Here is a 15,914-nt window from a genome sequence, read left to right on the forward strand (position 1 = left end):
ATATAGGCTTCAGCACAGCACAGCCAGCCTCAGGAGGCCTGTGGGACCACTGGGGCCCCGGCGGCGATCCCCTGGATGTTCCTGGGAACGCTCCCACGACTCCAAGGCGAGCCCTGCCAGCACCCAACTCCACCAAGCTGGCACTCCTTACTTTTTCTGGATTCCGTTCGCAGCCCCCTCCTCATATGCATTCTCAAAGCTTCCAAGGGGGGTGACCCCACTTCTCTGCTACAACTCCACCCTGAAGGCAGTCCCCGCCTGACAGCACAGCCCGCCCCCCACCCCCAGCAGGGCAGCCCTGAGTAGCTGCCCCTCTACGTGGACTGTCCGTTCCCAGGTTCCACGCCAGCCCGCCGAGGGGTGGAGACTCCAGGAGAGCCACTGTCCGCTCGCACTGCCCCAGCATCACCACCGCCACCTGCATCCACTCTACAATTTCCCCCTGTGTGCTTCCCCACCCCGGTCCCCTGCGTGGGTCCCCCGCTGCGCATACACAAGCCTGTGCAGAGACAGAGCACAGCCACCAAGTCTGAGCCTCGCCGCTGACGTCTGTGCTTGGAGAGGCTGGAGGAAGCTACTCCCCAGTCGGCTTCACCGCAGGGTCCTGGTACCCAGTCTGACTCCATCAGGGAGGTGATGGGACCCCACGGAAGGATGCCCAGAAGCTTTCCCAGCCTGCGAGGTCTGGGGCTGTTCAGCTCTCTAATGCTGGGTCCTTCGGAGAGAAAGTCTTCAGTCACCTGCCTGGGCACCCCATCCCCTCTGAAGATACAAACTAAACCTCCTCCAGGGTCTTGGCCTGGAGGGAGGAGCCGCCCAGGGTCAAAGCCCATCCCTCTCTCTTCCCACCTCTAGACCTGTGGGAAAGGCTCAGGCTAAACTCCCGGTGCCTCTTCTCTCAGACCCTCAAATGATAAGAGAAGAGGTATGTCTGTCCACCTTGCAGGGTCCTTACTCCGCCTGCCAGTAGGTGACATGGTCCTGGAGGTTCTTCTGAAACTGCCAGTCTCACTGTCTTAGCCTCAGAGTTACACACGCCCAGGAAGGACCCCGGGTACACGGCGTCCCGTTACTCCCAACTCTACTCCTGAGCGTCAGGGTTAGCTGCCAGCAGGGGACAACCCATTTCAGGGATTTCTCATTTCCAAGGACTCTTGAATGCAGAAAGAGCCCTAAGAGTCAAAGGAATTTAGCTCCAGTGGTGAAGTTACAAGTCATCTGGCAAACACTTACAGCTGGAGGGCCAACTAAGCACCCCTTTATATCTCACCACACAGACTCTGCTGATCCGGGCTGGCCCGTGTGGTTCTCCTAAGGTTGCTTGTGATATTGATCATCTTGCTGTACCTCCCAGTTAAAGACACAGCCTTAGGAAGATGGCTGGACCCAGACCATCAGGCAATCATATTTACCCACTGACCTACCCTCTTCCTCCCTCCTTCCTCCCTCACTTTGGAAGCTTTGGCGAAACATATTTCACTTCCCACTTTAAAATGAAATCATTAGCCTCTAAATAATGAACCTTGCATGGATAGGAGGGCAGGCAGTCTGCACACACACCTGTGCTGGTCGTTCTGCCCAGTGAAAGGGAGGAGCAGAGTATTCCCCAAGGGGCTTTCTCGGAGCTTCTGAGGCTGAAATTTCAGGGTTGACGGGGTGTACACGTTAGGAAGTGAAAGAGAGAGACTCCAGCTGCGGGAGAGGAGGGGAGAGACTCTCAGTGGTCTTCCTAGGTAGTGAGCTGTCGGAGCGAGTGGCATTCCTCCCCATCTCGCCCATGAAACAGTAAACACAGCACATGTCTCTGTGTCCTTTTCCTAACAATGAATTATTTTTTAAAATATTTTAACTTTGTGTATTGCTGTACAGGAGGGTCACTGAGGGATATATTTGAGACTAGGACCCCTAGCTCCATGAATAGCAAAGTTAATATCTGATGCAGCCAGGACGTTGCAAAGCCTCTTGGGACCGCAGGTACCCAGGATCGCTGTGCACGGAAGAGCCAGCTGCCCACTCGCTGCTCATCCCCCTGCAGGCTCCCCTGTCAATTGCTTACGTAGCCTCCTGTCTGTATGTTCCCTGTTGCAGCTCACGGTGCTTGACTAACTGAGCCCGAAGCATTCACAGCCTCTTCTGCTGGGTGCTCAGAGCACTGATCCCAAGAGCTGCACCACCAAAACAGGATTCTAAGGGTCGACAAAAATGGGAAATCTTGCAGTTTATCCTCTTTCTAAGGATCCACCATACTTTTTGTTAGTAAAGCCTCTTAGATAACCTTTAAGAAAGACACCTGGGTTTTTTTTCCAAACTCACTCAACTTTTCCCATAATGAAATTTTTATTAATACCCTGCAGACTTGTGCTTCACAAAAACACTCAGGAAGTCTTTTCCAGAATCGCATAGGTCGTGTCTGCAACAGTAGTTCTCGTGCAAATGCAGCAGTGAACTTTGCATGACTGTTTCAAGGATGTTTAATGAAAGCCAAGGGCATGATTCCTAAAACGCAATTCAGTGAAGATAATTATACAAGGAAAGAAACTAATATGGTTCAAGTAATTGGCCTTCTGGTAGACCAGTGAGGGCATCTGCCTCAGAGTGCCTACAGGGGTGGATGGGGCGGGGGACCTTGGATGGTCACTCCTAAAGGGCACTCCTCTCCCAGACTTTGTCAGTACTAAACAGCCAACAATTTGAGGTTAGACTCTCAGAGGGAAATCAAAAGCACTGTTATGTTGCTTTAATAATTGAGGATAGCATCTATATGCTTTGGAGAGGAGAAAAGCAAATGGCAGAGATGCCATCCAAGTAGGAAACTTGATGAGCTAATCAGTATCCTCCTCCAGGACTGAGGCAGGGACGGACTTGCCTGAGGTCATATAGTGAGTTGGTAAGAGGAGAAAGTCACATCCAGTTCCCTGACTCTGTTCAGTGATTACTCACCCTACCAACAACCCAAAGACCTCAGCTCTTCTTGAAGATTTTGAACTGAGTTGTGGGCTTGTAAGGTGCCCAGAAGTTTTTTATGGTTTTGTTTTATTTTTATTAAGTAGCTGGAAGTCTGAGACCACGGTTGATGCACAACCAGAGGAAAGGGAAGGAAAAGAGGAAAAAGTAGATGAAGTGCGTCCTCCTGAACTCTTGCTATTTTGTTTTCAAACTTCACTTCTCCGTACTCTAACCATGGACACAGCCCAGTGGTTCTCAAACTCATGGCCTACAACCCTCCAAGGGCTTCAGCCAGCCCCTGGAGCTCCACATCATACTGTCACAAAAAGATAAAACCAATAAGGAAAAAAAAAAAAAAAAAAAAGAACCCCCGAGTTTCTAGTCCATTTTACAGGCAGTGCCCACAAACAGCTGTGTGGAGTCAGACCGAGGGAATGTCTGTGGGTCGCCCACTCTGTGGCAGGCTTTTTCTATTGCTTCTTTTAGTTCTAACAACCTAGGAAGAAGGTAGCATCGGACACATTTTAAAACATGCAGAGTAAAGCTTAGCAAGTTGAAGAGAGATGCTTCGTATTCCAATAAATGGCAACTTGATAAGGTTTAGACTTGACATCAGGCATATCTGACCCTCAATGTAACTCCTTTCTTGGTTCATTCATTTAAACAAATACTCATCACCAACCTACTCTGGGCCAGATATCATTATAGGCATGGGGATACAGCAAGAAAAGGACCATGTCTCTGATCTCAAGGAGTTTATGTTCTAGAAAGGAAGAAAGGAAATAAACCAAGAAATATAACATGATCCCAGGTGACTACGAGTCAGGAAGAAAAATAAAGCACGACTGAGGATACAGAGTAGAGTGAGGGACCAGGGAAGGCCTCTCTGGGGAGGTGGTATTTGAGAAGATGCTTAAAGGAAGTGAGAGAGTCAGTCAGGTAAAGATCTGCGGGGAAGGGGGTGTGTCCAGCAGAGGTACCAGCAAGTGCAAAGGCCCTGAGACATGTCCAAAGAAAAGTAAGAAAGCCAGTATGATTAGAATGAATCAAGAAAAGGAGACAGTAGTAGGTAGGACATGACTTCAAAGAGGCTGATGCAGGCCAGATCACACTGAGCTCTGCTAGGCCATGGGAAGGCTGCATTTGCACTGCATCGGATTGTAAGAGAAAAACCAATGGAGGGTTTTACAATGAGAATTACATTTTTGAAGAAATTATGTTTTTAGAAGATCATTCTGGCTGCTTTGTGGAGAGCTGACTATATAGTCAATGCAGGGTGCTAGGCAGGAAGCCAATTCAGTAGTTTCGATGAGAGATTCTGACGGAAAGCACTAGGTTTGTAGCTGGACTCCTGCTGTATTTTGAAGGTGTCCTTCCTGCTATGGCATCAGGGTAGTCCTTAAGGAATTCTTTCGGGAGAATTCTTTTGAAACGCAGTTTGAGGAATGTTGACACCAAGACTCCTGAGACACTTTCAGTCTGTCACAGCCGTGACTTAAACACAATGTCATCACCCATGTGACAGTGTATCAAGCATGTAATCTACCAGCAGGACAGCAGTGAACATTAAGCCACACTGACAATGTCAGTTTAACCTTTTTAAAAGGTGAAAGGGGCTCACTTTCCTTTTAGTCATCCATCAGCCAATTCCAGTTTACCTTGCTACACAAATAGGTTCTGAAATTCTCAACTTTTAAAAGAATCATAGGCTTCCCGCATTTCTGCATCATAGCAATCAGCTCAGCCTGAACAAGGACACTGAGAGATGGACATATCACCTACACAATCTGTGCCTTCTCTCAGACAAAACACTTTTTGAAGTACCCAAGTGCTGTTGTTACTACCTTTTTGCATATGAGAAGATTAAATCTTAGAGAGATTAAAAATATGTGGTTGAATAGCATCATCAGACTTACAATTTTGTGCTGCAAACCACAAGTGGCTTCTCGGTGTACCTGGAATGGACAGTGATATGACTCCCACATCTTGTCTAGAATCTCCCTTCGTCATCACAAAACTCCAGTCGGCTTTATAGGCTTTTGTATTCACCTGATTTTGGTGATGAGAAAGCAGAAGGCATCCTCATGATCGTGTAGGGAGTTAGAGGCAAATAAAGTACCGAACTCCAGATCTTCTGGTAAGAAGGGCTCGTTTGCTCAGACCAACCTAATTTCCAACCTGACACCTAGTTTCCCAGAGGATCAGAAAAACCCAAAGCAATTTTATTCTTTTAAAAAAAGTTACTATAAGAAAATAGAGGGACTTCCCTGGTGGCGCAGTGGTTAAGAATCTGCCTGCCAATGCAGGGGACACGGGTTCAAGCCCTGGTCCGGGAAGATCCCACATGCCGCGGAGCAACTAAGCCCACGAGCCACAACTACTGAGGCCACGTGCCACAACTACTGAAGCCCACGCACCTAAAGCCCATGCTCTGCAACAACAGAAGCCACTGCAATGAGAAGCCCCCTCTCGCTGCAACTAGAGAAAGCCCACGCACAGCAACGAAGACCCAATGCAGCCAAAAATAAAAATAAATAAATAAAAGAAAATAGATACTATTAGCAGATGCAACAGTGGTTGAGAAAAACTCGAGAAATAATCCTGGGTTAACTCCTCAAACCCATGTTAAACTTGTCCCCAGAGGTAGACATATGTCCCTTCCATGAGTCAAATGCAATACAGGTCAAGCCCTTACTATGTAGAGTCCTGATGATGAAGAAATGGAGGAGGTGACTTTCCATGAGAGGCTGGATGAACAAACATAAACACATATCAGGAGCTCAAATGCGGAGGTGTAGAAACATGAACAGAAATACCTGAATCTTTATAGAAAACTTCTTAGGGAAGATAAAAGTTCAGCAGTTTTGAAAGAGGAAGGAGAAGATGGAAAATAGCTTTTCCCCATGTGAAGAGAAAGTAACCCAAGAAGAGTGAATTGTGGGTACCAAGACTCACAAACGGGGTTAACAACTCTATGTACTCAAGAAATTACATCAAATAATGAATCTGGAATTCATTACTTGATTGGAACATGATCTGGAAACCATGTGCTACAATCAAGAATAATTGCTTTGGGTTAACTATTTTGGACAGACTTGAGATGGGTACCATCCAATGTTAATACCCTTAAATAAGCAGAGGAACTACTGAAACACACTAGCACCTGAATCAACGGAAATGTTCACACCCATTTTTGCACCGAGCTTGCATTTTTTCTGTCCAATACAGTGAGAAAGGAACCTTGGTGGAGGAAGGTCAAGTATAGGAGAAGTCTAAGTGAGAAGCAAGAGGTTTGAGATCCACCCTCTGATACAAAGGGCTCTGGCAGCACCTAATAAAAGAAGTCAAAAACTGTAGCCATGGACCATTCTTTTAAGAACTTTGTGAGTTTTTTTTAGAATTTGGACATTCCTCCTATATTATAATGATAATTGCCTGTCTACTTCCCTAGAATTATTAGCATATTCTTGACATATACAAAAATGTGGGACCTTCCCTGGTGGTCCAGTGGTTAAGATTCTGCGCTCCCAACGCAGGGGGCCCGGGTTTGATCCCTGGGGTCAGGGCACTAGTTCCCGCATGCCGCAACTAAAGATCCCGCGTGCCACGACAAAGACCCGGCGCAGCCAAACAAATAAAGAAATAAAAATATTTTTTAAAAATGAATTGATATACATATTTGATTCAGCTAAAAACGAATCATCCTAGTGCTTATCCCACATCGAGTTAAGTCCTAAAAGATATACTGTCAGAATTCATATAATTGGGGAAAACAGTAAAAATGTAAGCTCAGTAATTACAATGGGACAAAAAAAAAACAAACCCCAATGTCCTTCAAGGAGTAAATGGATAAACTGTGTTATATGCATACAATACTTCAACAACTGAAACACACAACTTAGCATAACACCCTGAGATCCATCTAAGTGGAAAAAAGCCAATCTCAAATGGTTGCAAAGGTGTTATTCTATTTACGTAATATTCTTGAAATGACACAGTTTTAGTGATGGAGCTCCGTGGTTGATACGATTATAAAGCAGTAGCAGGAGGGAGTTTCTTTGGTATGACGGAAGAGCTCTGTATCCTGAACGTGGTGATGGTTAATGTGATAAAATTCCACAGAACTATACACACCTCCAAAAAAAAGAGTACCTGTAAAATCTAAAACTCTCTAGTTTAATTAATAGTATTTTATCAATGTCAGTTTCCTGGTTTTGACCACGGTGGTACGGTTATGTAACTTGTTTTCACTGAGGGAAGCTGGGTAAAGGGTACATGGGAATGTTCTGGCATTTTTACAACACCTGAGTCAAAAATTATTTCAAAAAAACTTTTTTAAAGTTTTCAAAAAATATAACCTCATTGTTCCCCTTTCCTCAGGTCATTCCAGTATCACCTCCAAAAGTTGCAGAAAGTTGACTTTTACCCAGATAAGTAACAGAACAGGAAGAATATTTTTGCTACAGATATTTTGAATTCAGGGTTGTTTTTTTTTTACTAGACTTTTTTTTTTTTTTTTTTTTTTTTATTTTTGGCTGTGTTGGGTCTTCGTTTCTGTGCGAGGGCTTTCTCTAGTTGCGGCAAGCGGGGGCCACTCTTCATCGCGGTGCGCGGGCCTCTCACTGTCGCGGCCTCTCTTGTTGGGGAGCACAGGCTCCAGACGCGCAGGCTCAGTAGTTGTGGCTCACGGGCCTAGTTGCTCTGCGGTATGTGGGATCTTCCCAGACCAGGGCTCGAACCCGTGTCTCCTGCATTAGCAGGCAGATTCTTAACCACTGCGCCACCAGGGAAGCCCCTTTACTAGACTTTTAACTATAAATAATTTCCTACTGAGAGCTGTTTTAGCTAACAAATCTTTTTTGTGTGGACCTTTCTAACTTAAGGCACAGAGAGGCATCATGTAAAAGAGGCAACAAAATGTCCCCTGGAGTGCCAGGGACCTTACATGCACAACCCCGAATTCCCTGCGAAGCCTCAAGGGCAGTTCTCTATTCCCAAGATGATTTCTCATGTTCCACTTTATTTTTAACCTTAAGGCTCTAGAATACAGCCTGCCTTCCTCTCCTTTGAACAGATGCCAACAGCTATTTCTTGGGGAGTCTCTCTCCCCATCGCTCCTTAATGTGTCTGAATAAGGCACATCTCTGGAGCTTGATGCCCTGGAAAGGAACATACCAGAGCTCTTCCCTAAGGGTTCGCTGCCTCTCACTAAAGATAAGTTATAAGGATACCAAGTACTTATAAATTTTTCAGTATGGTTGTCCTTGGCCTATTTTCTTATTTCCCTTTCTAAACAGCCATAAAACATTGATGCCTCTGAACTTTTTAGTGGTGATCCCCATCCTTAGCTTTCTGTCATAGGAAAATCCGGTTATAAATCAGTTCACCACTGGTGCCCTTAGTAAGTAGTTTACAAATGAGGAGACCCCCACCTCTGTACACCCCTACTTTGAGGGGCACTCGTCCTCAACATTGGTGCCTCCTTTCCCTTAGCCTTCAATAGGAGCTTTTGGCATATTCGATGACTTCTATTTCCTTAGCGCCTACTCTTGACTCTTTGCCTGATGCTACCTTCCTTTTTTCCGACCCCAATGAAAAATCCTATCTCAGTGTGGGCAGCTATGGTGCTAACAGTTGACAAGCCAAAGAAAGTGGACAAGCTGTGGCAGAGACCTGGAAGCCATGCCCTCTTAAAGTGGCCTTCTGTCAATTCAGAACACGTGGCCGCATGGTTGATAAAAAACAGGTCATCATGCCACTCACTACCAAACGTAAAATAGACAGCTAGTGGGAAGCAGCCGCATAGCACAGGGAGATGAGCTCGGTGCTCTGTGACCACCTAGAGGGGTGGGATAGGGAGGGTGGGAGGGAGGGAGACACAAGAGGGAAGAGATATGGGAACATATGTATATGTATAACTGATTCACTTTGTTATAAAGCAGAAACTAACACACCATTGTAAAGCAATTATACTCCAATAAAGATGTTAAAAACAAAAACAAAAACAAAACAGGTGATCAGCTTTAGCTACAGCTGTCTGACAATGGGACAGGTGTCCTTGCAAGACCTTGAACTCTTTGCTTACGGAAAAGTTCAAGTTCAAGAAGTTAGACAGTATAGCTTTCTCCAGTGTCATTATCAACTGAACTCTCAGCCATGGATGGAGGCTTGACTGGACTTCCTCTAGGAATCCTTCTACTCAGTTATAGGTGTAAGTTTATCTCTAAATCTAAATTTTTGATATTTCTTCCATATTACTTTTCAATTTGAGTTTGTTTTCCTTCTTTTGAAATTGAAGACCAGATCCTAACTACTAGACTGCATGGTTACTATCACACGGCCACCAAAAAACAGCGATTCAATCAAATGATTATCAACTCAAAACCATTCTAATGCTTTGCACATAACAGACACTCCATAAACATCTTGTGAAAAAATGTTGCGTGACTATACATTTCATACATCAAAAACTATTCCTGTAAGAAGAGCACGGCAACCATGGTAGAAAGGAAAAATTTCTGTAAATGAGTTTTAAGTACAATGTCAGGTTTTTTTCTGAACCAAAAACTGAGGCATGTACTATAATAATGGAATGAAACATTTAAAATTGAGAGCACGCAAAAACTCAGGAATTATGGTTGCTGTTATTATAATATACTGTGTGTACTGCACACTGTGCTGTGTATAATAGCATAACAAGAGCCGTAAATATATATATATATACACACATACACATACATAAGCTTAATTATATTCATTTCATTATATTAATATAATGAAATAAAATTTAATTAATATTAATTATATAAACGCATATATTATGCATATATACACAGTTATATTTATACATATACACATATACATAACAATTATAGTAATATAATTACATAAACTTAATTGTATTTCAATATAACTACTACTGATTTATATAATCTCTGATGTAACGGATTTATATATAAATACATGCAACTCTGACTTACATATATACATATATACATAAAACATATAAAATCTCAAGGTTCACATTACCAAGAACTTGCTTATGAGTACACAATTCAGTTTCACAAGATCTAATGATCTTTATAATCTCAGAAAACAAACTGGAAACATTTCTGAACATTATGACCTTATCAGAAAAACCTTTTTGTCCTAGATCTCAACACTTTCATCGAAGAAATGGTTACCATTGGTTCCCAACCTTGATTGCATAATAGAATTATCTGGGAAGCTTAAACAAACTGATGCCTGGGTTCCACTCCCCAGAAATTCTCATTTCATTGGTCTGTGGTTTATTCTTTTTGTTTCTGGCTATATTTTGAAAACCCACAGAATATGACTTCATCGCACAGCTTCAGAGATTATCAAATTTTGACAGTCTTGTTTCATCAAAGCCCCTGCTTTTGTTTTTTGCCTGGAGTATTTTTTTTTTAACAGTTTTATTGGAGTATAATTGCTTTACAATGGTGTGTTAGTTTCTGCTTTATAACAAAGTGAATCAGTTATACATATACATATATCCCACATATCTCTTCCCTCTTGCGTCTCCCTCCCTATCCCACCTTTCTAGCTGGTCACAAAGCACCGAGCTGATCTCCCTGTGCTATGCAGCTGTTTCCCACTAGCTAGCTATTTTACATTTGGTAGTGTATATATGTCCATGCCACTCTCTCACTTTGTCTCAGCTTACCCTTCCCCCTCCCCGTGTCCTCAAGTCCATTCTCTAGTAGGTCTGCGTCTTTATTCCCGACTTGCCCCTATTGCCTGGAGTATTTTAAAGACAATCCCACACATCATGTTAATTCATCCCCAAGTACTTCTGTTTGCAATTCTGATTTTTTTTTTAATATAACCACCAGGCTTAACAAAACTTTAAAGGCTTAAAAATTTTAAAAGCTCCTTAATATGATGTAATATCCATTCCCTATTCAAACTTCCCCAAATTGTTTCTAAGATATATTTTTAAATTTAGTCTGCTTGAACTATCATCAAAAAAGATTTACATGTTGCTTTTGGTTATCACTTGAGTTTCTTTATTCTACAATAGCCCCTTCCTTTCCACCCCCATACCATAATTTACTGAATAATCCAGGGCATATTTCCTGTCTAGTTATGTCCTGTGGTGTCTTTTAACGTGTACCTCTATCCTCAGTTTTCCTTGAAAACCACCAGAAGCTCAATGAGATTCAGGTGCGATTTTTCGGGCATGCATGTTTCATTGAGCAGGTTACTTCCTGTTGTGACAGCGTGAGACTCACAATGTCTGACAGGTCCACCAGGTGGTGCTATTAAGACCAACCCCTTGGTTTAGGGTTTCCAGCCTGAACCTTTTGTTACAAAGTCCTCCATCAACAGTTCACCTAATGGTTTTAGCCAGTGATGATCACTGCCTAGGTTGAGGTGTTATTTTAAAAGTATCAGTCCTCAATACCAGCATCATTAGAAGCTCTCCAGGTGATCCTACTGTGTAGCCAGGGTTGAAAACCACTGCTTTTCACCTGAAAATGGCACCCCTGGAGAAATAATTTAGCTATCAGAAATGGGAAAAGCCACTTTAGGTACATGGAGCTGTGCACACCAGAATGAATATAGTCATTTAATTGTTTTTGCATTGGAAAAAAAAGGGTCACTCTTGCAGAAGAACTAATGTGTGTCCGAAACTCAATGGTACGGAATACACACAATCTGATGTGTAGGCGTCTGCCGGGTCGGCCCTGCCCTTCTACAGCTGATCCACACGTAACATTCCTGCTGCCGCCCACGCCTGATCCTTGATCAGGTCTACCCCAGTGGGAGAATTTAGCAAAATGAAAAACTGTCCCTGTCTCCTACCCCTCATACCTTCCAGTGATTAGAACGTCAAAGAAAGTCACTCCACAGGAATATACTTGCTCAGCTCCCAGAGAAGTATTTCATCTTACTATGGAGCTTGCTTAGAAGATCCCTCTGAGACCAGATCAACTTAAATAAAATGTAGTTTGTTCCCTACTGCCATCTTGCCCCTCCCCTCTTCCCTCTCCCCACTGGTAACCACTAGTTTGTTCTCCTTATCTGTGGGATTATATGAAATCATGTGTGTCAAACTGTTGAAAGTTGCAAGGCACTATAGAATTTTTTTTTTTTTAATGAAAATTAAAAGAGAAAAAATGTACTTTGAAAACCAACAAGGTTGGTCACACACACAAAAAAAAAAGTGACAGGCTTAAGAATGTGTCTTCCACATCCTCTCTCTTTCTGGAACCCAGAATCACTTAATCACTGCTCCTCCTCCCACATCCCCAAGGCCAATCTCCCGGGACCCATCCTACTCCTTTCTCTAATGAAATTCATATTCTCTATACTTCATTCTTTATCATCTCTACAGTGTTCATCTGTTTGCCTGATCAAACGTATCAACTTACTAAACCGATCTGCTAATCCATGCACATGGGAAAGCTGTAAAGGGCCACTTCAGGGCAGGGTAACAATATGCATTTTAAGACAACCTTCCACAAACTAGAGCACTGTATTTGCTGACAAACGCCTTAGTGTTTGAGTTAGATAGCACAGTACAAGGGAAAATATTCTGAGATCATGATCTCTGAGAAATGTTCTAGAATTGTGCACGGTGATGGCTGCACAACTCTCTGGCTATACACAACCTCTGAATTGTACACTTTAAGTGGGTGAACTGTATGTGAACTACATCTCAAAAAAGCTATTTAAAATGCCAGTTAAAAAGGCCAGTCACGGGCTTTCTTGGTGGCGCAGTGGTATAGAATCCACTTGCCAATGCAGGGGACACGGGTTCGAGCCCTGGTCCAGGAGATCTCACATGCTGCGGAGCAACTAAGCCCACGAGCCACAACTACTGAGCCCACGTGCCACAACTACTGAAGCCCACGCGCCTAGAGCCCACGCACCGCAATGAAGAGTAGTCCCCGCTCGCCACAATTAGAGAAAGCCCACACACAGCAACAAAGACCCAACACAGCCAAAAATAAATAAATAAATAAATTTACTTTTTAACAAAAGGGCCAGTCATGTTGTAGCTGTTTATAACTTGTATAGACCTTTCAAAGTCTAAATCCCTAATTATCAAAATATGTTTCTTACTGTCCACAAATCTCATTTCATTTCCTTACATAAAGCCATCTGCCTATTCCACTATAAATACTACAAGTAGTGAAAGGAAGAAAGTACTTCTAAAATTAAATCATGTTTTCAAAACAGATTTCTCCTTAATATATTTAACTTTAATGATTCACATGTGAATTATGTACACTTTCCATTAGCTATGGTTAAATTTTGAATCTCAGATAAGTATCCCCCAATACAAAAGCACATTAACAGGCCATTCCTCTCCCAACACAAGCTGTGTGGACTAAATTTTTAATGTATTAGCTTGAATTTTAAAAAGCAAAATTAAGGAGGCAGATCTGTAAGAAAAGCAAGCATATGAAGGCTCAGAATTTTAGAATGGAAAATATTTTCAAGATTGATCCTCTTCAGGACTACTGAAACTTTAATATCTAAGAACTAACCCCAGGAATTTTGTGATCTTCTCACACCACCTTACTTTTTAAATTTTTATTGGAGTATAATCGATTTACAATGTTGTGTTACTTTCTGCTATACATACCTTACTCTTTTGCCTTATTATTTATATTTACATTAAGTTGATTCCTTTCCTTTCCTTTCTTTTTTTTTTTTTTAACTTAACAATGTATGACACAACATCAGTGAACTTATGGGTTTGGTTAGCTAACTGTACTAGTCTAACAAACATTACAATAAATAAAATTTTAAATGGTGATGTGTCTATCACTTAAAAACATCTTGCACATGATCAGTACTACATATACCACACTTTGGGAAACACTGATCTAGTTTTAGCTTCTAATTTTATGGGTGAGAAAGTTGAACTTCCTGGTGACTCTCAAAAGTCTGTGCACATCAGAATCTCCTGGGGGGTTTGTGTTAAAATAGACAGTGCTGGGCTCTTCCCCAAGAGCGTAGGTCTGGGGTAAGGTCTGAGAATTTACGTTTCTAACAAATATCCAAGTGGTACTAATGCTGCTGGCCCAGGGACCGCCCTTCAAAAACCACTGACCAAAACCTACTAACCCCAAATTAGAGTCAGACCAGAATTTAAACTAGAACCCAATCTTCTCTTAGATGCTCTTATAATTATATGCTCTATCAAACATGTTTAATGTTGCTGAATTTTATTCACCTTGCACTTAATTTTACTCTTTTCAATAAAGGTGATTATTAAATACTAAAGATCAGGTTTATACATTTTTAAGACTTAAGAGTTGTTATAAAATAGTGATTAATAAAAATTTAAGGAAAAGAACATTACAATCACCTTTGAGGACCCTGAATCCCTTTTCTTGGTCACATACCCTCCGTTAGTCCTTTGAGATAAACATTATCTTCAAGTTTGTGTCTTATCATTCACTTGCTTTTCTCGTTAATTTTCTCGTAGCTGTATCTCTAAATAATATATTGTTTAGGTTGTATGTTCTGAGCTTTATACTATATCTTTTGATGCTAATTGTTTTTTTATTCAATATGATGTTTTTGAGATGTAGCCTTCGGTTTTTATCAGTAATTCATTGCTTTCATGGCGGGACAGTATTTCATCTACAAGAAAACAGTTCTAAAATTGTTGACTTCTTTTTTCATTTTGAAAAAATCAGAGGTAAAAAAGAAGTTGCAAAAATAGTACAGAGAAGTCCTATGCATACTTCATCCAGTTTCCTCCAATGGTTACATCTTACCTAACTACATTACAGTATCAAAACCAGCAAACTGGTTTTCGGACAATGCTTGTGTATAGTTTCATGCCATTTTATTATATATGCAACTCTCAATTTTTAAGATCATTCTTTTTTTTTTTTTTTTTTCCCAAGCGGGCCGCCCAGGCCGTGAGAGCAAGGGCCGCGGGGGCCGGGCCGGCGCGCCGCCCCCGCCACGCCTCAGGCCGCCCAAGCTCGGGCCGCAGCCCGGCGACGCGAGGCCGGTCCCACCCCGCCCCCACCCCCGCCGCGGGCCCGGGGGTCGCTCACCTTCCGCGTTGCCCCAGACCACCATGCCCGGGCACGGCCGCCTCCTCCGGCCTCGCAGGCCCCGCCGCCGCCACACGGTGCCCTCGCCTGGGGCGGGCAGGAGGGCCGGGGAAGGAGTCGCACCGCCGCGCCGCGGTCCACGCTCGCCCCACGCTCGCCGCGGCCGCCGTGTGCGCGACCAGTGGCTGCCCTGCCCCTCCCCCTCCGACGGGCGCGCGCGCCGCGGCTCCGCCCCACCCCGCCCCTCCCCCTGCGGCGGCCGGCGCGCTCCCAGGCTCCTCCCCGCCCTTCCCCACCCGCGGCGGTCCAGGCCGCGGCTCGCACCGTGCTCCGCGCTGCGCAGGCACCCGCCTCGCGCCTAGCCTCGGGCAACCCCGAACCAAGGGCGCGGCGCCCCTCCCAGGCCCGCCAGCGGGGGGTCAGCCCCTCCACTGCAAGTGACCGTTTCGCTCGCTGGGGCGGAGAGGAGCGCGGCGCCGGCCCCCCTTCCGCATCGCGCCGCCCGCCCCCCTTCCGCATCGCGCCGCCCGCCCTGCACCCCGAGACCTGCGCGCCTCCCGCTGGGGTTGATGCGCTGTCCCCGTCTCTGCGAGTCCCCGCCCCGCGCTGCACTCCCCAGTCCGGGAGGACACTAGTTCCAGGGACTGACCATGCTTAATCAACATCATTCTATTGATATTAATGAATATCTGAGTTACTTCCTTTGTTCCCCCCCCTCACCGCCAATTAAAGACAATGCTCCTACCTATTAGAAAAATGAAAATCCAAACACTGACAGCCCCAAATACTTGCAAGAATGTGAAGTAATAGGAACGCTCATTCATTGCTGGTGGGAATGCAAAATAGTACAGCCATTCTGGAAGACAGTTTGGCAGTGTCTTACAAAACTAAACATACTCTTACTATACGATCCAGCAA

The 15,914-nt window shown here is 43.9% G+C and overlaps 1 protein-coding gene across 1 annotated transcript in view; it reads right to left on the reverse strand.

Annotated features, from left to right (window-relative positions):
* Positions 1 to 15,188, reverse strand: part of LOC132356455 (neuronal acetylcholine receptor subunit beta-3-like) — a 68,716-nt gene extending 53,528 nt beyond the window's left edge. Inside the window, exon 1 of the mRNA XM_059909279.1 lies at positions 14,997 to 15,188. The gene's annotated coding sequence lies outside the window, so the exon portion shown is untranslated. The remainder of the gene's footprint in view (positions 1 to 14,996) is intronic.
* Positions 15,189 to 15,914: the final 726 nt, after the last annotated feature.

Source organism: Balaenoptera ricei, chromosome 21 (assembly GCF_028023285.1).
Source record: "Balaenoptera ricei isolate mBalRic1 chromosome 21, mBalRic1.hap2, whole genome shotgun sequence".
Taxonomy (NCBI): Eukaryota; Metazoa; Chordata; class Mammalia; order Artiodactyla; family Balaenopteridae; genus Balaenoptera; species Balaenoptera ricei.